This window comes from Mustela nivalis, assembly GCF_964662115.1.
Source record: "Mustela nivalis genome assembly, chromosome: 9".
Taxonomy (NCBI): domain Eukaryota; kingdom Metazoa; phylum Chordata; class Mammalia; order Carnivora; family Mustelidae; genus Mustela; species Mustela nivalis.
In genome coordinates, this window is record NC_139028.1 from 27,961,007 (window position 1) to 27,971,259 (window position 10,253).

At 49.0% G+C, this 10,253-nt stretch overlaps 1 protein-coding gene across 3 annotated transcripts in view; it reads left to right on the top strand.

Annotated features, from left to right (window-relative positions):
• The window catches only part of PKNOX2 (PBX/knotted 1 homeobox 2), a 256,654-nt gene that overhangs the window by 153,079 nt on the left and 93,322 nt on the right, over window positions 1-10,253 (top strand). For all 3 annotated transcript variants that reach the window (XM_082682727.1, XM_082682729.1, XM_082682728.1), the window contains one exon: window positions 3,662-3,767. The gene's annotated coding sequence lies outside the window, so the exon portion shown is untranslated. The remainder of the gene's footprint in view (window positions 1-3,661; window positions 3,768-10,253) is intronic.

Sequence of the window (10,253 nt, forward strand, 5' to 3'; positions counted from 1 at the left end):
GAAGACAGGGAGAATGTGTGTGTGTGTGTGTGTGTGTGTGTGTGTGTGTATGATCTTTTATGCCCAGACCTCAGTATGCGGTAGGTTCATAATACGTGGAGGCTCAATTGAAGCAATGTTCCTCTGTCCAAAGAAGTGGCAGAGGGCAGGAAGGAAGCGTAAAAAGCTCCCCAAGAAGAGAGCTTTCATTTGCCAAGTTGGCCCCAGACACCTGGGAAATGAGGCAGGGGAGGCTGACACCCGCAGAGCTCCCAGGAAAGGCCCACCTGACAACTGAGGGCACATCCTCCTCTGTTTTTTTTCTGGCAGCAACGTTTACTCAGCACTTAGTACCACAAACACTCCCTTTGAATGGGTAAGAAATATAGGAGCAAAGACCAGGGGCAAGGTTGGAATCACAAACTGTCAATGTCTGGAATCGGAAGACATGCCACTCGCTGGCTGTTTTTATGAGGTAAGCCCAGGACCCGACCTTCCTAAGCCTCATTATCCACATCTGTAAAATGGGAACAACCACCCGGAAAGAAAAAGGAATCTCCCATACATTGCAGATAGGATGTAAATCGGTGTGACCTTCCTGTAAGTAATTTGTAAAAATTTTTTAAAAGTGAACATTACCGGGGCACCTGGGTGGCTCAGTGGGCTAAATCCTCTGCCTTTGGTTCAGGTCATGATCTCAGGGTCCTAGGATCAAGCCCCACATCGGGCTCTCTGCTCAGTGGGGAGCCTGCTTTCTCCTCTCTCTCTGCCTGCCTCTCTGCCTACTTATGATCTCTGTCTGTCAAATAAATAAATAAAATCTTAAAAAAAAAAAAAAGTGAACATACCTTTGGATTTGGCAGCTCCACATCTAGAAGCTTATTCTAAAACAATGATCAAGTCTGGGGCATAATTCAGCTATAAGTTTGGACATTACTTATGGTAGCAAAATCTGGAAATAATCTAGATAACAACTGATAGAAATCTGGCTGAATAATTATAGTACATCCGTAAGTGGAATGCCATTTAGCCCCTAAGATTGTAATGCATATTTTCCTTATATGCAAAGGTGTTTGTATGTTACAAATATAAAAAACTGACTACAGAACAGCCTATATAGTGTGATACTATTTTTAAGAAAGAGGAGTTTTATTCTGCATATTAACTCTGGTTATCTTTGTCTTGTGGGATAACAACTAACTTAAATTTTCTCCTTCTTATTTATCTATTTTGCCCTAATCAGCATATATTGTTTTGTAATGGCAATGGAAATGAAGTTTTATTGAAATAATAACCTTTAGAGGTTGCTTTAAGAGTTAAAGGAGACACTACATGTGCAAGCTTTTGGTGAACTGAGAAATTACGGGGATAAGACAGAGTCTCTGCCCATGAAGAGCTTACAGTTTGGAAAGAGATGAGAAATACATAAGATAACTATAGCATGGAACAGAATGTGGCAAAAGCTTCCAGAGAATGATAAACAGCGTGTTACTTGGAAACACAGATGAGGTAAAATTACTTGTGGTTCTAGAGGAAAGAACCAGAATGTTTGAGTTGAAATACAGGACTGGGGCCGCAGGAGAAGTGGGAAGCTGTGGGATGGGTTTGGAGAACAGAAAATGCTAGCGTTTGGAGGGAGGGTGAAGAGCCTGTGGGTAATGGAGAGGAGTGGGGCAGGGCGGTTTGAAGGCTGCACTTGGTAAAGTGCCATCAGTGAACCTCTGCTGGTGTCTTCTGTGAGCAGGGAGTCCCTGAAAGTTCTGGGGAAGGAGCTGACATGGCAGCAAACCCCTGAGGGATAGCAAGGTCCTGCCTTGTATGGGGCCCGGGATTGGTGCAGAGTGAGGGCGTCTGCCTGGAAAGCTCAGTCTGGAGGCAGCTGACAAGCCGAAGAGGTGAATTGTAGGTGACAAGGGGCCTGGCAGGCATGGCCAGGGACAGGGCCCATGCTTGGTTGTGTCACTGGGCAAGGAAAGGAAGGAGGACCATTTTCTTGCCCTGATGGGAAAGGGATGGGAAGTGGTGGCAGAGTGAAATGAACAGGACATCTCTCCTGAGTTTGCTGCCAGGGGCCGGGGGATAGACAACCGGGAGCCATTCACAGAATTCACCCACAATCCCGGGGACAAGGAACAGGCTGGAAGTATGCGGAGTGGGACACGAGTAATCTGGTGCTCAGGACATACTCTTCCTCGGTTGGTCCTGATCCCTTGGACCTCTCTGTGTGGCTGCCCCAGGACTGGCCGTGGCCAGGGGAGGGTGGGGGGCACCTGCCCCTCCTGCTGCTCTGAATGTATCTCTATTCCTCAGTTCCCCTTGGGAGGAGTCTGGGGTGTGGGCAGAGGGTTGGTGTTAACCCAGGAAGCTTTTGTTAATGGAAATTCATTCACCAACCTCACGATCTTGGAAGCTTCTCTCAGCTCATCCCATCCTTATAGCATACCCCAGCTCACTCTTTCATGAAGGTGAGAATTCATACCCCGTCAGGACCCGGATGCTGTGTCTCTGCCATCCCCAGCCCCAGTGGTGCCCGTGTTGGTGAGCACGCGTGCCTGCGCGCGTGCGCGCACACACACACACACACACACACAGGCACGCACACTGGAAGGAAGGCAGGAAAATCTTGTTCAGGCGAATGTCTAAGCTTCCGTTTCCCCACTGCAGCTCCAAGCCCAGGCCACTGTTTAGCTCCTCCTGTTGTCATGTCGCTGGTTAATTACATTCTTTACTGAGGTGCAAATGTGTTTTTACAAGGAGACTAAGATGGTGTTAACTAGGAAGGAACTGTGAATGTTAAAGATGCATTTACCTCTGGTTGCAAAGCTGGGGCTCTTGGCTGGAAGTGCTCCCCTAAGCTGTCCTGCAAATGCACCTGAGCATCAAGCTGCCCTCCTCCCTTCTCCGTCCCGTAACCCTGCCATCCTAGCCCCAAACGTAGCCTCCTTGGGGTTAAATTAGTAACTCAATCCATGAGGAGAAAACCAATGTGTGTGTCTGGGAAGTGTCAGGCCAGGCCTTAGAACAGTGCAGACCACCGACCTTGGTTTCTGGATGTCTTGGTTCATTTCGAATACTGAGAACCAAAATAATTCACTTCGATCTAAACATAAATCAGCAAGTAGTCCAGCCAGAGCCGACTTTAAGCCAAGGCTGTCCTTCACTGCCCATCTCTGCTTGGGATCCATTGCCCTCCTGATTCTTCCTCCCTGCTGCCCACAGGTCCCCTTCCCCCTCACCTGTTAACGTTTCCTCAGAACCCCAACCAAAGCCTGCCGCTGGAAAAGGGCCCAAGACTCAGCCACACATCTGAACATGATGGCTACTCTTCCTTTGAGCTTCCTACAGTTTCAAAGAAGTAGGCAGCTCCTAACTAACTAGGGCCCAGAATCTCTCAGACTTGCCCGCAATCTCGGGGAGAGAAGGCCACGTGTGCAACTGGTATCAGGAAACCAGGCGGGTGACCACAGCGTACTGCAACTGTGTGACAAGGACGTGGGCTCTCAAATGACTCAGTGGGCCTGAGCAGCCACACTGCGGAGAGAAACTGGCATCGTAAACATGGCAGGGGGTTCTGTGGAGGAGATGGCATATATCCCTTAGAGCCAGAGCGGGTGCCCCCTTGGTTTCTGATCACCCAGGGCCTCTAATCCCTTCTGAAAGCTGCTCTGCCCCTTTTTTACAGGTGCTTGGGCGCTAGCTGACAGGAAGAATTTCTGGCCCAGCTGGGAGTGAGAAGAGGGAGTGAGTCTCCTGAGGGCCATCCTCGAGTCGCCAGGATCACCCAAACAGTAAGAAATGCTTCTCCATCCTTAAACACATAGGTAAACCCTGCAGGCAGATGATCTTTTCTTCTGGAAACTTCGAGAAGCTGCCCATCCCATTAGCTGGCTCATAGTTTATATAAGCTGGGAACCCACAATGCTGTATTGTTTTTACGTTTTTCCTCCTCAGCTCCTTGAGGACAGGGCCAGAGCTGTGCCTCATCCCTGCGCCCCTCTCTTTTCTTCTCCATAGTCTGGGAACAATGAAGTGTTGTGGACGCAGATAGTTGGGCTGTTGCTTCCCTCCACCATGACCATAACCATCGTATAACCTTCTGGAGCAAGCGTTATCACTTAAGAATTGCCTGGGAGTCTTTGTTAAGAGGCACTACCTGGGCCTCGCTCCGGAGTGTCTGCTTTTCTAAGCCGAGGTTAAGACCAGGAGTCTGCACCCTAAGTGTTTTTGATGAGCACGGAGGAAACTGCATCCCAGGTGTTTCTGATGAACTCTGAGAAATAGTTCTTTAGAACCTATAAGGCATTTTGAATGGAGACTCTCATTTAATCCTCTTATCAGATAGGGCTTTTTAAATCCCCTTAAGTAACTTCATGATCTCAAAGACATTAAGTACCAGTATAGGCAGGGATTTAGAAATCCAGTTTTCCAAAAGAACCCCTCTTTCTTTCCAGTAAGCCATGATAAGGACTGGATCTGTTGTGGTGAGACTGGGCCCCGACTCCAAAGGACGCTGCCCAGGACTTCGTGTAAATTTCCCTGCTGTCTCAGGGCTGCTGTGACCTTACGGGTCATCAGCTTTCATTTTGGGGGCAGTCATTGCCCAGTTCCTCCCAAAAGCTGGTTTCCTCGGAGAGAGGGAGAGGGAGACAGTACTGGAGCAGAAAGGTGAATGTTCCTGGGGGCCAGCTCCCCAAGGTAGCCAGGCCACAGGTATTCTGGGGGGAACATGGGCAGAACTGGCCCCTCAGTGCTCATCCTGGTTCCTGTACCTTCTGGCCATTTGGGGAGCTCTGTGTTTTAGGGGTAGGGAGGTGTGGGGAGCATGCTGAAGCCTGCTATGGCTCCTAGAGGTAAAAGCCAGAGAAAAAGGCCTATGTAGGGAGCTCAAGTCTTCACCCTAAGTGTGAATTCTACAATGCCCATTTCTGGGACAGAGATCTCTACAGATGATAGTGGTGGTGAGGCCTTAAAGAAGATGGGAAAATGATATAAATAAATAAGACAGAGAGAAAAGAAAGAGAAAAAAGAGAGAGGGTCAGAAACTCCCGGTGAACCCATGTGGACAGGTGTCGCTGCCAAGTCTGGTGGCTTTCCCTGGGCCTGGTCATTGTATTGAGAGCCCAACTGCTCTCCTCGCCAAGACTGCAGGAGCTCAAGTCCCAACAGGCCAGACCAGCCCGGGAGAATGGAGGGGGCTCTGGCCTCCTCCATTGTGCTAGGTTGAAGGGAAGGATGGAAATGGGTTGAGGGACTGCTCACGCCTGCCTGCCGAGGGTCGCATCTTTCCATAGAATGGAAAGTTTCCGTGGATGACTTAGAGCAACCTCATAGAGCCCTCTGACATCCCCCTCCCTCTCCCTCCCCATTCCTCCCCCGTCCCCCCACCCCTCTACTGCCCCCTGGACTATCTTGCTGAGTGCCAGTCTGGTCTGTTCTGGGGACTAAACGCAGTTGACACCATTGCTGGGATTGGTGCAGTCGGCAAGGACAATTTTTGCAGCTAATGCTGGAAGGGTGGTAATCAGAGGAGCCGCCAGCTGTCTCACTTAAATTCTTAGCTCTCTCGCTCTCTTTTTTTAAAATCGTTTTGCTTACATAATCCACCCCCTTTTTATTTTCTAATTCTCTCCTTGCAAAGCTGGCACCAGAGGGGAAGGGCTGGGGCGGAGGGGGTAGCAATTACACATCAGTTTGGGGAGCATTTACATTTTGCAATTACAATTTAAAAATAAGCCTCGTTAATGAGCTCCACGTGTCAACGACAAACCCTAACTGACATACTCTCCTGGGCTTGCCTGCCTCCCCCTGAAGTCAGAGGCTCGGTGGAGGCAGAGGTACCTAGGGAGACACGGGCGAGGCCGGGGGCAGCATCGGAGGGCCCACAAGAGCCGTCAGTGTGCCCTTGAGGTTGGTGGAGGACAGGTGTGGGGCTGAGCACCTCAAAACCTAGAATTCGGCACTCCAGCTTCCCTCTCTTCCCTGCACTCACGCTCCGTCTCAGCCCATCTCCCTCCGAGAGCTGACACAGCAGGACCTTGTGTCCTCAGCTGTGAGAAAGGGAGCTTCCACTGGCGGTACCCTCCGAGGTGGGAATTTTCCGAGCCCTGTAGAGCAAACATCACACCTAGTCCCCAGGAGCCAGCCAGCCAGTGTGCCTGGATACTCCTGGACTGGGTAGAGGGACTGATCACACAGGCAGGGAAGGGAACACAGGAAGGGACCAGGATTAGTCGCATCGCAGTTGGGGAAGGACACGTCTCCTCTTATAGTTGGCTATCCTATATTTCATGAAGCCCTCTGATCTCTTGGGCTGGGACTTTGGAACCAGACACATCCACATTCAAATTCTAGCTCTGCTCTTCCTTGGCTGTAAGGTTTGGGGCAAGTTAAATAACTTGTGTTTTCTGACTAGCATTGTCTTTATGCAATTGGGATAAGTGTATTTACTTTAGACGTCGTCTTTGAGGATTAAATGAGATGATATAGGAGAAAGCATCTCATCCAGCAGCCGGCACAAGAAATGTCCCGTAAAGTTCAGCTCCTCACCATGCCCCTCCCCAGGAGCCCCAACATGCTTCCTCCTGCCCCCATTTCCCAGCCACCAGGGACACTAAGGAAGGACAGTCTGGTCTGATTTTGCCCCGTCTCCCCTCCAAGTCAAGCCATCTGTGCCCTGAGCAACTCCTGAAGGGGATCCCCCCACCCCCTTCCACTCACACCCTGGCCAGCTCCCTATAGGATTTTCTGCAGAGCCTTGGCCTCAGGCCTCCGTTCCCGCCCTCCACTTCTCAGGGGCTGGCTCCGGACTCCGGCTTTCAACAGCCCAGTTCTCTCTTCTGGACAGAACTTCAACAGAGTGACCTTTTATCAGGCCCCACCTCTGTGCTTTCTTCTGTGAAATGAGGGAGGTGGGCCAGGCGCTCTCTGAGTCTTGACCTCTGTAAGGCTCCAATGCTCCCTCCCCAGAAGCTTCCAGGGAAAGGCTTTCATCTCCTGAGCAGCCTCATCCAGGCCAGGCTTGGGGCTGACCACGTATCATCAAAAACTGACATGATACTTGAAACAGATATAAAATAGCTCTTCCCTGTGGCAAAACCAGAGACGTATCTTACACAAATCCGAGACAAGGAGGACTTCCAAAAGCAGGCCCCTTGACATAGGGTTGAGAACACAGAAAGGAAGATAATCTCACTAGTTCAGGTGCTTAGGCAAACCGTTGTTAAATAGCATGTTGTACAAACTGTTCTAAGAACTTGCTTTTTTAACCTAGGCTCTGTAATGGACAGCTTTCCAGGTCAAAATAGGTTGACTCCATTGTTTTTAACCACCGCATAGTATTCTCCTCTGTGGACGTTTCATTATTTATTTTAGGAATTTTTAAAATTAGAAGTAAAGGGTACATGAGGGAAAAACAGTGTAAGAGATATAAAATAGAATAAAAAGGGTCCCTTCTTTCCCTACCTCTACCCACAAGGTCCAAATGACCCAAAGTTAACTACAATTAACAGTCTCTGATTTTAATTATTTGGTGGCTGATGTTTCCTGTGTTGTGTTATGTAATATACTTGAATCCCTCTTTCTTAATTTGTGTATTTATCTATTCACTCCTTGCTATGCAAGCTGGGGAAATTAGCATGTATTCTCCCCTTCCAGTTTGACTTGGTTTGATAATTTTTATTAAACCATATTTGCTACTATGTTTGATGTAGAGTATTATATAGAATATAGTGTGTCTATATATTACATGGTACATATTGTATAGCACATAGTGATTTATATCATGAACTCTATGTTATGTGTAGTCTGGATAATACTAGCTTTATAGAGTTATAAGATGTACAGTCTCACTGTAGCTCCCTCTGCATTCCTCATACAGGTAGATTATAGGATAGAAATATTATCTGACCACAGAACTAAATAGTGTGATTTGACCAGGGGAAAGGAAATGGAACGGTCTGTTGTGACAACTTGGCCGCTGCAGGAGAATCTTCTGAGCACCCCCGCCATGTACCGCCTGTCCCTCCCACCCCCCACCCCTCCAGCTTGCTCCCTCCCACTGGCTTCCGCTGGACGCCACCATGTCTTGCGTGGACACTATTCTCTTTGTCTAATTCCTCTGTTTTACTGAAATACCACCTCTAATTATTTCGATAGGGATGAGTGGGAAATAAACTCTGAGTTCTTACGTGTCCAAAACAGACTTTACTTTGCCTTCAAACTTGATTGATCTTCAGATAAAGCTCAGAATCCCATGTGCAAACCCTGTTCCTCTTAGGTTTCAAAGACATTATTTTACCATCTTCCTATTTCTGATTTTGCAATGAGAATTTAGGGAAACTTTCAGTTTGCTTTTCTTTTGCAAGTTCAAAAACGTCACTACTGTGTGCTAAGGCTTGAGATTTTGTTTGCTCCTTTCTTTTTTTCATTACCCCTACTCACGCCCTGGGGCCACTTTCCATCTGAAGTCATCTGTCTTGCTTCAGCTCAGGGAAATGGTCATTTCATTATTTCTTTGTTTATCCTGCTCACTTGTCTCTGTTTGCTCCTGGAACATCCATTGCCCAGCACAGAGCCTGGTGCATAGTAGATGCTCAGTTAATGCTTACTGAAGTTATTGCTTGGGACCTAGATTCTGCTTAGGTCTCTATTATCAATTCACTGCGTGGACCTGGACAAGTTTTCTCATTTGAACAGAGAGGTCAGACCTCATAACTGCTCTGGAGGCTTCCACTCTGTGGGTCCTCTGGCAATCTGTCCTGGAGCTTTGAGTCCCTGCCAATCCTGGGACTGGGGAAGAAGCGAAAGTGAGAAGTGAGAGGAAGGCAGAAGGTGGACAGTAAGGCAGCCACAGTGGCCAGCCTCCTGAGATGTACATTTCCCTGAACCTTTCATCGGTTCAGCAACCCCAGCCCGTCCCCCATGGGGACCTCTCTCCTTGACCTTCCCAATCATTCTTAAATGGGCCTCCTTTCCTCTTCATCTCTCCTCCCTATATCTTCTCAGCTCACCTCCACACAAAGCTCCCATTAGTGAAATAATCCTGACCATGGCAAGTGTCTCATTAAGTGAGATTTTTTTTTCACTTTTATGAATCCCAGGACAAAGAGACAGCAGACTTCCCTCCGCAATCCTGCACAGCAGGTGCTCCGACCTGAGACAGCCAGGCCCTAAAAAAGAGAGGAAAGATGAGAAGTCCCTACCAATAGATAGCTCGGCTCTGCCCCAGCTTGGGCTCCCTTGTGCCCTGGGGGAGGCATCTTGGATGAGAATTCCCCACTTGCTTCTCGTCCCCACCCTGGAGACTGGCTCTGGGAACAGACACCTCACACACAGCTCCCCTGACTGCCCAGACCAATCTGCTCTGGATAGAACCTCTAGATCTGGGAGCCAAGATGATTTGTTCCTTTTCCCTGAGAGGGCCAGACGCTGGAAGATCCAGGTTCACAAGGGCTCAGATCCCAGAAGATCATTCTCTGTTCTAAGTCAGAGCATCCTAATTGGTCCCTAAGAGCCAGAGTCCACCGTCTTCTCTCTTCTTGCATCTCCTGTCCTTGCTCTGCCATGGAAAGTGGCATCCCCTCTTACTGGAGAGAGAAGAGGGGCAAGTGAAAGGGCCACAATTTTGAACGTCAAGTCCACAAAGATTCTGTACCGAAGGCAGGCATGAGAGCTTAACGATAGAACACGAGTTGGCACTGTGAAAAAGGCAGTATTAAGATTCGAGGTGAGTTCTAACTTTCAGACAAACCACTAGTATTCAAAGAGTCTGCTGCTAATATGAAACACTTCTCCTCGGTGCCTGAGTGCAGCAGAAAGGGCCAGGAGATGACTAAAGGTTTCCTTATTAGAAGCCTGAGAACTACAGCCCCCTTTCCAAGGCTGGGTTTGAAGGGGCTGGGCTTGGCAGGGGGACAGGCAGGAGCCAGTGGGAAGGAGAACACAGCTGTGGTCCTCTGCACTTTGTTTAGCAGCTACCTGCTCAGGAGGCTGTGGGTAACAACCCCGCCCCCGGCCTCTAGAGATGACCTAACTGGTCCCCCATTCGGACCACTGCCCAGAATCCATCCGGGCTGGAACAGGAAGAAGGTGGGAAGGAGAGGGTGCACAGGAAGGGACTTCTGCAGGGGGAGAAAGCTAGGACTTGGGGAGCTATGACAAGAGATGGGCTACCCCCCTAAGGATGGGCTGCCCCAACTTGAAAAACCAACGCTGTGCAACTGGACAGGCTTTCCAAAGCTGGAGCCAGGTGCCTCCGAGCCTGTGAGTCATGGGCA